We start from the raw sequence: 15459 nt of genomic DNA, 5'->3' as shown, positions 1-15459 counted from the left end.
ACTATACACTAAACCAGCAATTAGTCTCTGATTCCAGTATACTATTAATCTACTCTCACATATACTGCCCATTCTTGAACGTAACTGCAAATTAATACCTATAATTTTCACAGACTATGTTATTAGTTGCTATCAATATATGTTGTTTTTGCGAAGTTTTAAACATCTGTTGGTGCTGCGTCATTGCCAATTCAACTAAAATCTATTTTTGAGTTAAATTGCACCAGCTCATGACGTGTGTGAGAGTGATCATACCATAAAACGACAAAACACTTATATTTACCTCAGTCACTGTGTTTTATTCTCAGATCATCAGCACACATTCTGCTAATATACATTCTTTAAAAAACGAAATGCATAAGCCATTTTAGAAGAATTTACAGTGTAAGAACAATTATTCCATATAGTTTCAATGGTAAAAGATGAATATTCACACGTCTATAGACAAAGCGTTCCCCAACACAACAGCGGTTGTTGTTCTTTTCACAAGATGGCGTCAGTACTTTGTATGGCCACCGTTGGCAGCAATTACTGATGGATATATCGACGAAGTCGCTCTTGCGGAATTCTTCCCCATCTACCTGCACTGCGATGGCCTGTTCTGGAAGTGTCTGACGCATGTTTTGACGTTGACGTACACGTCGATAGAGTTCATTCCATACCTGTTCTATAGGGCTTACACCTTGTGACCGGTAAGCTTGGCCACTGCAAGAAATTGACGTTAGAATTGGCAAGCTAGCGGACCGTGACGCGTGCTGTGTGTGACGTAGCGTTGTCATGCCACCTTGTCTTTGTTACGCGCAAGAGACTGCGTTGATGTATCGATTTGCCGTCAAATTCCCATGAACCACCACAAAACCAGACCATGATGTGCTGGATATTTCACCCCACACCATGACACTTACTTCACCGTGTAGGTCGACCTAGCGAATGCAAATAGTGGCAGAACGTTCATTTCTTCGACGGTAAACGCGATCTCGCAAGTGAAGGAGAAATCGTGATTTCATTTAAATCTCTCAAAACCGGGCCTTCTTGGACAAAACCCTACTACAGATTCCTGACAGTTTGGTTGGAAATTCTTCCCAACCAATGGATGCGTTGTGAAGAATGATGACACATGTGAGCAACCCGGATGTAGCGGTCCTGGACTTGCATGGGTGATAACTCTTGGATGGATGCTTCTCGAGCGACCTTTGGCGGAACTGGTCTCCAGGAAACGACCCCAAAGGCGAGATTTGGCACTGTGATGAACGTTGAAATGCCCTGCCTCTGTCGACGCATATCTTTTGCCCATTTATAGTGTTCGATACCGCATGCTCTTCCGCTAACTTACACGGGCATTTTGCTTTGCATGATTGGCAAATATATCTCCAAACGCTTCTGAAACAAGTAATAGTATATTTGTATAGTATAGTCCAATATCCCCTCTCTCTCTCTCTCTCTCTCTTTCTATATATATATATATATATATATATATACCTTGTGTAAAGTCTTCCCAAAGAATAGGACATTCGTCTTATTTGTCTTTGATCTGAATCATGATCTTAACCAAAGTTTTACCATAATCGTGGCTTCGAGTAATCATGCAGGCTATTGACTTTTTAACATCTTTTTAATAACAAAAATAGTGATCGACTATTTCGGTATTATAAAAGTCTAAACCTTATGAAATACAAGAATATATGGATGTATGATTAACATAAACTTAACTTTAATCCTCTATTAAGACAGTAAGACATGTTTACATACGTGGGATCTGGAATATTAACCGGAAATCAAGTAAAAAACGTCAACAAGCACAGAATAAATGAACGAGTATAGTTCTACGCTACTTTCAGCAATATTCCAGCAATATCACGGCTTGGGACACTAGAAATGAGATTCACATGTGGAGAGTGGAGAATCGAACCCCAGTCTTCAGCGTGACGAACGAACGCTTTAACCACTAGGCTACCACAATACGATGATTACAGCGTGGATGACAAATATTTTTAGATTGTAAACTCTGTTGACCGCCGATTGTCTTCATCCCCTTTCAGAGCGTTACATGAGCGTTTTGTATGCTGTCTTCATAACGTGACTATTTAGGAGACAATTGCGAATCTCGCCTCCATCTTGACAATATCGTGACGAGACTTATAATAGGTATTGAGAAACTCCGCACTATGTTTGTTACGGGTGGTGGGCTGCATTATCCCCGCGTGATCTCTGACGTCACACCCACTACACATCCGGATCTCATTCTTGGACAAGTACTCAACAGTGTGCCGCTGTTCTAAACCTTCGCCTTGGATTCACCCTCTACTGATGGTGACTCGTTCATGTATTTGTACAAAAACTTTTGAAGCTAAAGGTTTACAAAGTTAGCAAGGTCTCATGAAAGCATGAGCTATGTAATACGTTCATAAGCGATATTTTCTTTTTAAAAACCGTGTCCACGTGCTGCCCCGAATATACAAGAGATAATGTGTAAGTGGTTATGTCGACACCGCCCTTCAATCCACACACTTCAGATTTCATAGGCTAAACACATCATGAACATTCTCGGCCTGCACAGGCACAGTAAACAACTACAGCAGATTTTCACATACCAGGGGGTTCTTAACCTTAACATACTATGTGTTTGTATTGAAAAATAGATGGGCGAAGTTGTAAACGTTTTAAGTTTTGTTTTGAACATACACAATAGTGCATCATGGTGTAGATAATTTTGCACATTGTCAAAAACACTTTGCTTTTTTTAAACTCTACGACATTCTTATCACAGATATTTCTTCCTAATTCTGTTATAATAATTAGACCTAACAAGCCACAAGAAAGAGGAAACTGGCATTGTCTCACACATACCCACCCTTCAAAGCACTTGGTATGGGTTAGGTCACGTGACCAAAGCTTTACAAGTCATCTGTATTTAATGACAGTACTTGTCACCATGAGATCGTAATTGGTGTTGGATTCAAACTAGCATCTCTTTAATTATCGGCGGATGTTGTGTGCGCAGTATACATGTTGTCACCTTTTGCGACACTATCAGCGGATAGGGTGACGCACTGAATACGTAGTTATTACACATGGCAGATAGGTACAATCTGAAATCGATTTATGTTACATTCATATAATAGCATCGCCTCCATACCACTCGGAGAGACAACGCCAAACCTCATTCATATTCCTTGAGGTGTGTCACATTCCCTACGCGCATGGTGAGTCGTTTGTGATTTAAAAGAGATAGAGAGTTGAGTACGGTCTTGCGCCTAAGTTGCCAGTGTTCGGATTAGAATGAGGAACTCCGGCGTGGCTAGTGAACTCTCTAACCACTACAGTCTGTAGGCAATGTTAGTGAGTGAGTAGCGGCCATGGTAACAGAGAACACCAGCAATGGACACCAGTCTGCCTATATGGGGAACTGAACTTGAGAATATTGAATCCATAAGCCTATATATATACCCAGTCTCCGAATTTTTGCCATCCAGTCAAGCTACCTATGGATGAAAGTTATTAGCCAACAAATAATTCATTAGCGCGGAATTTTTAATGTTGACACGGGTTCTATCATGTCTTTGATTTTGATCAGGGAATAAATATTGCATGATTTAAAAGTGTTATAAATTAACAAGTCGGAGAGAGTGATATAGTTACAAAATTCCTCCTCCCCCACCCCCCAGTGACAGTGGATATTTACTAGCCCGACTGGAGTTTTAAGCCAAAGGCTAGCGGACCAGTGCACACTGTATATACCATTATACAGTAAGCTCCCCGTGTGTGACGTTGCCTGTCTCCACCGGTGTAGTCTAGTGGTCGTTGTGTAGCGATATGTTCACAGCATGCTGTGCAAGTGCCAAGCCAGTGATATCACACGCATGCATGGCGATCGAGTTAGGCCCGTTATGACATGTATTTCTCCCGCCATGTGTCAATATCACGCCGATAGCAATCACTGAGTGCAGCCAGGAACCTGTAGGTGTTGGAGGGTACAGTCCTCCACCTACCCAAACATCCTCCCCATCTAATGGAACATTCTAGTATCAATGAATCTGTTTGGGACAAAAGTTTCTAGTACTAAATGTTGCTCAAGAATGTGAGTATCTTAAGTCAGGGCCGTAGGTACCCCCTAGAAGAATTTTACAGATTATTGTTGTACATCAGGTTATTGACGTAACACTCTGTTGAGTGTCACATTCCTCCTCAACGGCACAGAAATCCACGTCCTAATTAATGATTGAGCAGCCATCACACAGATGATTGGTACCAGAAATATTACAATAACCGTTAATAAATATATCCCAGGGCAATGACACAGAATACCCGGAATCCTATATACTGCAGGCATAGTGTGCAATACCTAATGGTAATTAACAAACAAAAGACTTCATTAAAAACAGAACGCATTCAATCCATAAGACTCCAAATTATTGAACAATCCTGAAGACATCTGTATGTTTCTGACTTTTAACAAATCTTCATGCAGCATTCGTGGACACGATAATCAGTTTATCATGGTTAAACATTGGGAGTGTCGATACTTAGCATACACGGAAAGACAAAAGCTTACTGTTATGAACTACAGTGAGTATTTATAAACTCATACAGTTTCTCAAGTCAGACAAGGATATGAAATTAACACATGGAGGAAGTCTGCCCATACAGGTATTGTGAATGTGACAGCCTTATCGCTTCTACAAAATCTTAATCATATATTGAAAACTAAAGGTATTGGTGGCAACGTGAAACATGCCGCCAGGTGGCAACCGCATATCACACCGAGATCAAATTATAGTCAAAGGGAGGCAACTGATGCTTGTTCTATTGCTCTACAGATAAACATGATTTATTGCTACTTGTAGGAGACCTGGTCAGATAACATATCGGTGTTCAATCGAGATTGTTTAAACGCAGCTCGGGACAAACGATCACACAAAAAATTTACACGTTAATGAAAGATAAAATTGAATAAAACATGGAAAATACAACTGTTACAACAAATCAACCGACCCTGACAACGCAGTATCGATCAATTATTTGCTACCGGCAACAGTGCTACATGTAAAATGATTTTCATTGCTTTGTACATTTAACTATCAGACAGATTGCTATGTACTTGTCAAGGACAACTGGTAGATCTTATACTGTGAAATGGAAAAGCTAGAGGTATTATAATATAACTGCAGAAGTTTAGGTAATAGCTTCAAAAGGAAAAGGTATTTAACTTTGTAAAAAAGAAGAAAGGCAATAAAACTGTTTACAAGATGTGCACTTTACATCTAAGCAACTCAACCTAATAAAACAACAATGGGGTGACAGTGAATGTTGGGTAACACAGCTGCACCTCCAGTGCTTGAGAGTATATATCTCCAAACTCGATGAGGGTGGTAACTATGCGGCTTTAAAAATCTTAGTAGATGAAATTACACATGCAATTATTAATATATATAGACCAAATAACGATGCACCTGAATTCTACGATGAGAACACAAAATTGTTATGAACTTTGACAGTGATGAAATACGCCTTTGTGGCGATTGGAATCTGGTGATACACTAACGGTTAGACACATAGAATTCGAAGTATGAAAACAGTACAAGAGCTAGGAAAAAGGTACTGGAACTTATTGATACCTTTGATCTCAAGGATCCATGGCGAGAAGCACACTTCGAGTTTCGAGTACAAAAGATACTATACACATGTCGTCAACCAAACCGCTGAAACAGGCTAGACTAGATTTTTTCTTGATATCGCATGACTGGTTGCTATAAGTCAACAACGTTAACATTTTACCCAGTATAAACTCGGATCACTCAATAATAGAACTGTCACTCTCTACTTCCGGTTTACTTCGTGGAGCAGGCTTTTGGACATTTAATAACTTAATCTCTTACAGAACAGGATATACGTCGATCTTATAAAGAAAACTATTAAAACAATGCTCAATGATTATGTAGTAGCAGATGAAAACAGTCCTTCCATGTACTCCATTAAAGATCGGTTACTGTGGGAGACTTTACGTCTGACGATTCTAGGTACAACAATCTACTTTTCTTGTACACCCCCCCCCCCCCCCCCCCCAAAAAAAAAAAAAAAAAAAAAATACGCGCTAAAATATCGTTAGAGCATGAGTTAGAAAATCTTGAGGAAAGTTTAGATCTATCAAACAATCATGCTGAAAAACAAACCATACTGGAAAAATTAATAGTTAAACACGATTTGGACGATATTACAGATATTGAGATTACATGTACATGAATGGCGATAAGGTCAAAGCAAAATGGATTGAACACGGTGAAAAACAAAGCAAATATTTCCTCAAACTCGAGTCCAGACATTTTCTAGACAAGGCGACCACAGAAGTAGTAAAATCTGACTGAACAATAATTACATGCAATACAACACGAAACTAAACTTTTATGTGAAAAATTATATGCAGCCCAAAACAATAGTCAGGTAAACTTGATTGACCACTTCAAGGATGTTGATGTACCTAGACTAACAAAAGCAGAATCTGAGTGAGAGTCTTGAAGGAGAATTAACATTATCCGAAATGTCGATGGCATTACGAGCAATGAAATACGAAAAACGTCCTGGTCCTCATGGCTTTACTGTGGAATTTCAAAAATCTTCTGGAAAGATCTGTCCCTTTTCTGCTAAAATTACTAAATTACGGATGTAATAAAGGTAACTTGTCAATAACTCCAAAGCAAGGTCTCATAACGTGTATCCCTAAAGGAAATAAAGCAAAGACATTCCAGTACCCTTACTGAACATTTCGCATACAACTGGTTCAGCAGCAATAGCTAACTGATTTAAAATAGTTTTGCCGATTATTAGTAATGAAAATCAAAAAGGCTTTATTAAAGGGAGATTCATAGGTGAGGTTTCTCGATTGATTTATGATCTAAAGGAACACACAGTGACCTATCAGATACCAGGACTTTTATCAGTAGGCTTGAAAAAGCAAATTATTTGATACGGATACTATCGTTTTTAAACTTTGGTTCACGCATTATCAAATGGATTTAGACTTTATCTAATGATATAGAATCTAGGATTATGGTCAATGGTGCTGCTACAGAACCTTTAACTATTTGACGTGGGAGTCGCACTTGTTTATCTTTTGTGTGGAAACATTAGGTATAATGCTACGTAACAATGCTAAAATTACAGAACTAAATATGGGTAACATGAAATATATTCTGTCGCAATTTGCTGATAACAATACTCTTACCTTACAAACATGCCTCTATTCTGTTCCGAATGTCTTGCAAATATTTGCTCGCTTTCCTGGTTGAAAGGTGAACGTTGACATGACAAAACTTATTTTGATTGGTTCAAAAAAAGAGATCACGTTACAAACTTGATTGGTCTCAAACAGATTTTAGTCTTCTAGGAATTATCTTTAATAGTGATCTTGAAACCATGATAATTATAAGGACAAAACTGCAAAAATCGAAAAACAAATGAATATTTGGTCAACGCGTCCCTTATCTCCTTTTGGGAGAGATACTATTTTAAACCCTCCTTTTCTTTCACAGTTAATCATATATTCTCAGCCCTTCCCAATCCACCAAAACCACTCCTCGAGAAATTACAGAAAGCATGTTTTAGATTCATATGGAATATTAAGCTGCATAAAGGCAAAAAGAAACATAACCACTTTAAACCTAGAACTTAAATCGATAGATAGACTTACTACCTCAAATAATAAATGGGCCTATATTATTCTGAACAAAATACCTAAACCATATTCCATCTGGTCTGGTAACTCAAAGCAAATTAAAGAAATGTGTATTCCTAATTTATCCAACATATTTTGGAAAGATGTTTTTACTGTCTGTAAAGTCTTTCATGCAAAATATGAATCAAAACTTTTATCAGAAAAACAAATTGAAAGTCAAACTATCATTAGTAACTCCTACATAACTATTGATGACAAATCGATAATGTATGAAAACTGGAAGACTAGAGTTGTAGTTTTTGTTAATGATATTATACATGAGGAAGGTGGGTTATTAACATTAACAGTTTTAAAAAAGTATCAACTAAAAACCAGTTTTCTAACCTTTGGAGGAATCAAAGCAGCAGTAAGGTCACACGCACACAAACATAAAATTTACGAATTTTCAGAACCGCAGCCAAATCCCATCTTTCCCATCAATTATCAATTACCAAACATGAAATAATTCTGGGGGAAATTAACTTTTATATAGTACTCTTTTCAATTCATCCTTCATCGCGCTACCAATACTATTCCAAATGGGAACGTATTTCAGACAGACACTCCACTGACAAAGAATGGATGATTTACAACATTATCCCAAATAGATGTACTACAAGTACCGATCATAGGTGGATGCAATATAGGATTATCCACAACATTTTACCAACAAAATCTGGAAACCATTTGCCGGATATCAATTTTATTAAATAGGAAATTAAGTGTTATGATGCTACCAAATATCTCCATTTATCTAGTGGTACTGAACAAATGGTTTTTTTTCAATTCTGGTCAACGTTACACTTGTCGTTAGGCTAGATGTATATCAATCTTTAATTCTGTGTACGTTTTACATGTTGTGTAATTCAGATGAATCGCACTGTGCTCTTTAGCAGCCTGCTTGTCTGATCCTGTAATGTATGCCTGTAAACATTGTCGAAAAAAATGACTAGGTACCACACTCAGGCGGACACCCCCGAGAAGGCAAACACGTGCGTAACCTAACGTAGTTTAGGCTGCAGTCAGAAATTGAGATTCTCGACAAAAATCAGCGGTAGGTCCGCGAATCTAACGAACAGGTATTTCGATTAAACTTGCTCAAGTGCCACCGATCCTTATGCAACTGATGTATTTCTATTAATGGTTTCACTTTGGAAGTTTATTATCTATTTCTAGTGTAACAGATTAGACTGCCATGCCTTGTGAGCTAAATACTGGTGAACAGATAGGAACAACAATCCAACAGTACAGATGATAAAAATCTTGCCCGAATGACATCTTCTGAAGAGTGGGCTATGGTCTAAGGGAGATAACCCCCGCTTCCCCTCTAACATCACGTATATTTCGGAAAAGTATTTATCATGTTAAACGTCACAAAAACTCTCACATTTTAATTAACATTTCAGTACCTAAATATTAGTTTTACACTCACTTATTCTAGACATCTCCAACTTGGTTAATTACTGGAGATCGCTGCCATCGTTTGATTTCACTCCCACAAAAAGGCGACGCTATGTCAGTGTTACATTGAGCGCCTGGAACCTTACTTCGGTCGGCCAGGTCGTCTGGCTGCAACCTCCTTTACCAAATTTAAGGCGAGAAAGCGATGGCCCACATCAGCCACTATACTTCGAAGCCAAAAGCAAGCGTGCCTACACGGCATGCGTTCCGGATAGTGAAGCGCTAGTAAAATATACGCATTGCCGCACACATCTACACTTGCCGCATCTGCAGTAGGAGGGCATGCTGAGAAAGAGGGAACGAGGGCGGACATCCACGAATATAAGCAGGGGTGGATACAGCTTTCTGAGACAGTGGTGTACGTACGTGATTTCACGACTGTCAATGGTTCTCTAATAAACTTTCAGGACAAAATTTGGGTGTGTGCACCGTGCCATGTGGTGGTATTAGCTGATGGGCACGTTTGCGGTCACAAACAAATGATGTCGTTATATTTTCCATCTATAGGTAACTCAGATCACGGCACTGTCAGTAGATGGATTAGATGATTACAAAGTAGTGCGGCCTTAGGAAATGCACGTTCAAACTGACAGATGCGTGTTGCCGCGTAACTGATAATATATACTTGGGCGCCTGGTGCTGCAAACATGTCTACATACCTCGGCACCTAGTGTTGGATGGAGGTCAGTATACCCGGACATGTGGAGTTGGTTGGAGGTCTGCATACCTGGGTACCTGATGTTGGATGGGAAGCATGTATACCTGGGCACCTGTTTTGAAGTAGGTGTGTATACCTTAGTACATCATGTTGGATGGTGCTGAAAGCAGGTCTCTATACCTGGGTACGTGGTGTTGAAAGCGGGTCAGTATTCCTGGTTACCTGATGTTGGATGGAGGTCAGTATTCCTGGGTACCCGGTGCTGAAAGGAGATCTGTATACCTGGGTACCTGGTGTTGAAACTAGATCTGTATACCTGGGTAGCTGGTATTGAAAGGAGGTTTGTATGTTGAAACTTTATAGGCTTTCCTTACTGGTTTTACTGTTTTATTAGCGAGGTAATATGTGTATGTTTCTCTTTCTATTAATCTGGGCTTTTCGGTGTGTTTTGTTTCTGTACATTTGGAAAAATTTCTTTGGTAGGCTTGTTACACACGCTAATAGCTACAGGCGCTATTAGTTTAGCATTGTTACAGGTATCAATAGTTTAGCATGGTTACACGTGTCAATGGTTGGCCATGGCCACAGGTATCAATAGTTTAGCATGGTTACACGTGTCAATGGTTGGCCATGGCCACAGGTATCAATAGTTTAGCATGGTTACACGTGTCAGTGGTTGGCCATGGCCACAGGTATCAATAGTTTAGCATGGTTACACGTGTCAATGGTTGGCCATGGCCACAGGTATCAATAGTTTAGCATGGTTACACGTGTCAGTGGTTGGCCATGGCCACAGGTATCAATAGTTTAGCATGGTTACACGTGTCAGTGGTTGGCCATGGCCACAGGTATCAATAGTTTAGCATGGTTACACGTGTCAGTAGTTGGCCATGGCCACAGGTATCAATAGTTTAGCATGGTTACACGTGTCAGTGGTTGGCCATGGCCACAGGCGCCAATAGTTAGCATGGTTACACGTGTCAATGGTTGGCCATGGCCACAGGCGCCAATAGTTTAGCATGGTTACACGTGTCAGTGGTTGGCCATGGCCACAGGCGCCAATAGTTTAGCATGGTTACACGTGTCAATGGTTGAGCACGTCTACAGTAACCAAGGGTTTAGCATGGCTACAAGTGTCAGTAGTATAGCACGGCTGTACTCCCCAGTGGTTTAGCACGTCCACAGTAGCAAAAGGGTGAGCACGTCTACAGTAGCCAATGGTTGACCTCGTCTACAGTAGCCAGTGGTTAGGCACGTCCACAGTAGCTAATGGTTGAGCATGGTAACAGTCTGGCATGGTAACAACTGCCAATAGTCTACCATGGTTACAGGTGCCAGTACATCGGAGCGGCTACGCGAATTTTCAGTACGGGCTCACGTTCTCTTCCATCCCGACATCCGAAGGGATATTAGGAAATCTGCAACAACAGGATGTCGATTTCATATCAGACGTTGTTCCTTTCATACTTCCCTGATCAATATTCAGTAAAAGTAATTAAGTCAAACAGTAGTAGATTGGCGATGTCGGGATGAAGCAGTACTTGGTCCTCGTGCTCTGCACAATACATCACAGAGTTGGTTTGGCTAGCAGGCAGGCAATTTGCCGGCGCGACAATCTCTCCAAATACACGCGCCTCGGATTTTACAGCAAAACGTTGGCAAATCGTGTTGGTGTCGCCATCAGAAACAGATTGTGTTTGCAGATTTAATGTCGATGAAAATGAAAATAGCCACGAGTCTTTCATCAGGGACTTCTAACATGTGTCACTTACACTAATCTGTTTAGGACGGGAAGGAATATCAATATGGCGATTCCGTCTAAATAGATCAGTCGCGGGCAGGCGAGGGTCACTGCAGTTTTCTGTCTTACCTTATGTGTTTGAGAAGATCAGTTAACTATTACAGATCTGCAGTAAATTCAGCTTCTGTGTTCAACCGACATGTCCCGGTCACTTGCAGTAAATTGTGATCGCGTGTGACCAACTCCTGCTTTGATATCTTATTGTCCAGGCAGGAGAAGTAAAGAATGCCCTCTCCTGTCACTGATGTGGACACCCGTGCAAATACACGTTACAACTGATCTTAGGTGCCCATGCTTGTCGTAAGAGGCAGCTAACGAGATCAGGTGGTCAGGTTCAATCCTGACTTGGTTGATCGTATACCAGTTGCCATTTGTCATCGTATCCCAACTGTCTGAACCGATGCTCATGCTGCTGATCACTGGTTTGTCTAGACCAGACCGCCTTCATATTGCAGGACTACTGCTGAATAAAACTAAACTCACTCACTCACCACGCTGTGGCCTCACCTCTACTGCTCTGTGTGTCATGTAATAGATTGAGATCTTGGTCAATTCTAAAATTCTGTGCCATCATGCCGACATGCTCTTTCTGGAAGTGTAATTTGAATACCAGGAATCAAATGTAAATGGCTGGAGAAACAGAATGTTGCGTTATTCATCGTCTCCAGCTAAGGTTTTACTACCTGAACAACACTGAAAATAATGGAGAAATATAGGCACGATATTTAATAAGGGACACCTGAGGACAACGAGAATATCACGTCTCGGCTTCGGCCATATAAATCCCATCAGGTGTAACGTTGGTGAGGTAGCATAGTGGTTAAAGCGTTCGCTCGTCAAGCCGAAGACCCGGGTTCGATTCTCCACATAGGTACAACGTATGAAGCCAATTTCGGGTGTTCCCCGTGGTGTGTTTGCTGAAATATTGCTAAAATAGGCATAAAACCAGTCAGTCGTCAGTGTAAAAGGCAAAATGTCCATGGCAATTATAAATGATTGGATCACTGAAAATCAGTAATGACCCCAGGTGTTCACGAAACATGTCTTGCTTTCCCTTCCAGAATCTCACAACTTGATAAAGCACAGGTGTCTCGGCCATACTGATGTCATGTTGCTCAAAGCGTCCTAAATAATGTTAAGGCTATCCACATTTATGAATGAGTGAGGTTAGTTTTAAGCCGCACTCAGCAATATTCCAACTATATAGCGACAGTCTGTAAAGAAGTCCGGACATTCCATTGATCAACATCATGAGTATCGGGCTGCGCCATTGGGAACCGATGACATCCGGTTAGTCGCCTCTTATGACAAGCATGGCTTACTGAACATCAGCGGTCTACATTTCTGCGATAGGCCAAATCAGCTTCCAACCTTTCACACCCTCTACAATAATATACAAACATGCAGAAATGGTAGCATATGCAAACCATCTCACATAGGTAAATAAACACAAGTACATCTAAATGTAGACTTATGACGCTCTCTGTACCCAACAGTGACACTGCACTGCTGGCAATGGATTCGATTTACGTAAATCTAAAATAATTCTTGGAAGGAAGGAAATTTTAATCTTTTAAGTGTAAGGTTTTCCGTTTGTAATGTCCATTTTATAGAGAGCTATTTAGCGTATTTATCCGAAATTCAATATGGTAAATGACTTTGGAAATTCAATTCCGATTTAACATGACCTCTTCGATTTCTCCTGGACTTTGACATTAAGCATTGACTTAGCTTTGTAATGTCAGTCCGCAAAAACTCGGCATTGCGTGTGGCATGCAAACAAATTGATTATACCAAATCTGGATGCGTCAACACAGACCGAATCAAACGTTATCGTTGGCAGGTGTTTTTGTGAGAAGAGTGACAGGTGGTTGCTCGTGCAGCGCGAGTTTGTAATCGCTGTCACATTTATCACGGACTCCACAAGACTGATTAGACTTGCGTATCTTGGAGCGGGCGGTCCAACCCTGTGGAAGAATGGTGACAAGTAGTGTTCTCGTAAATACACACCGTTCTAACGCTAAACGTTAGGTACAAATTAAGCCGCTCTCCTACCCAGAGTTCCATGCGACCAGCCAGCCCAGTATCTCTGCCACAGGCCAGAAAGATGTGACAATTCCTCACATTTTACACAGTCCATTTAATATTATGTACACAAATTCTTAACGTCTTTATTTTTTATGAGTCTACATTTCTAATTAAACATCGTTGGAAAAATGGTTCACTAACTATCCTAAAACTTGTAACACTATTTCGATTTGCGCAGCGATCCTTTGTTTACATGGGTTGTACGGCTCCACGTGCTGTCACCGAAGCTTTATGGAGAGCAAACGATGCACCCTATTTGAATTACTGTCGCAATTGTTGTCGAATATTTACGTAACAGTGTAAACCAATATGAAAACCTTGCCAAATCGCATGCGTTATGCCAGCCTCGGCCTATATATGAATCTGCGCGTTTGTTTACAAACAAGAGAAAAGTCCGGTCACGTGATTTGCAAATTTGCCCGTGGCAGTGATGTTATGCTATGTCATCGCTGCGCCGGAGTGTGGCACCGGAAGTAAGTAGGTTTTTATCACAGATACAGGAGCGGCTAGGATCAAGTTTTCTTTTGAATTGTGCATTTGATGACAAAAGCACCAAGATTGGTCATCATATAAAAGGACACGTCTCAAATAATTTCAGATATGGAGGCATCTCAAATTTTGTATCTTGTGCACATGTGCACCACATAAACGTTGACATACTATTTTCAGTGTTTTCCATGCAATCGTTAGTGTTGCCATCATCACACACCTATAATTTTCATAAATAGTGATATGCACGTTCGTGAAGAGACAGGAAATACATAATTTTAGAAAAAAATGCAAATCCATACCACCAACTCGTGCAGTTTTGTAAGTCATCAAGAACCAAAGCTATCGAAATGCAGAGTCTTCCAAGCTTGTTGAGCTTGATACTATTCTGAGGCAAGTCCTCGAGCTCCTGGGCCTCACCATGTCTAGATCCACCACCAGTGCGATGATATCACACATCAAAGATTCATAGTCCGACAAAGAATGTATGCTTTTGTCTATAGTTAACCAGTAGAAGTACCAGGAGTCTATCTTTGACCAGATCTCCTCAGCATCCGGGGAACTCACCTTTCTACGTAGACAAGGAAGTACTGGCCAAACTGTGACTTTCTGGAAGAACCCTTTCATCATGAGGAATAGATATACCGGTGTTCCGGTGAACACGCCGCCATTGTTCCACTCTGGGTTCCATAGTTACAGTACGCAGAAACCCTACAGCTCAAATATGCGGTAGTCACTTTAATCCATGAAAACAATATAAGTTATACCTCAAAGGGACTCGATCCGGGGCTCTGCTCCCCAGTTGCCTTTGGCTCCAGACTGATATGAAGAGCTTTTAAAATGATCACTTACTGAAGACAGAGAAGTTCCGAATTCTCTACCTTCAACATCTGAAGCAGATGATAAGACAGAGTAGCCTTCTGGCAAGCACAGATTTATCGGATGCATACCTGCACATGCCAATCCACCCAGAGTCCATGGAGTATCTAAGATTCCTGTTCAACCATCAAAAATACCCGTGGAGGAATCGACAGTTTGGCATTTTCATGGCACATGGTTATTCACACGTGCAACCAAGTCGATCGCGAGCTTCCTGCAAAACAGAGTAATTAGATCTACCTTTTGCCTAGACAACGGCATTAAATCACTTCATCAAGTCGTTATACTCAAACGTCAGTTGAAGTGCATCCAACGATTGCTGCCCAACGTCAGCCAAATCACTCATGAAGAGGAGCAGACTGCAACTATGGCGCA

The 15459-nt window shown here is 40.6% G+C and overlaps 1 long non-coding RNA gene across 1 annotated transcript; it reads right to left on the bottom strand.

Moving 5' to 3' along the window:
• Positions 1-278: 278 nt before the first annotated feature.
• Positions 279-5687, bottom strand: LOC137295374 (uncharacterized). Its single transcript, XR_010957562.1, has 2 exons — positions 5616-5687; positions 279-1380 (listed from the first exon to the last, which is right to left on the bottom strand). It is a non-coding gene; the product is annotated as an uncharacterized lncRNA (long non-coding RNA).
• Between the last annotated feature and the right edge of the window lie 9772 nt (positions 5688-15459).

Source organism: Haliotis asinina, chromosome 8 (assembly GCF_037392515.1).
Source record: "Haliotis asinina isolate JCU_RB_2024 chromosome 8, JCU_Hal_asi_v2, whole genome shotgun sequence".
Lineage (NCBI taxonomy): Eukaryota > Metazoa > Mollusca > Gastropoda > Lepetellida > Haliotidae > Haliotis > Haliotis asinina.
Note: the sequence above shows the minus strand (reverse complement) of the source record. Positions and strands in the feature narration are given on the sequence as shown.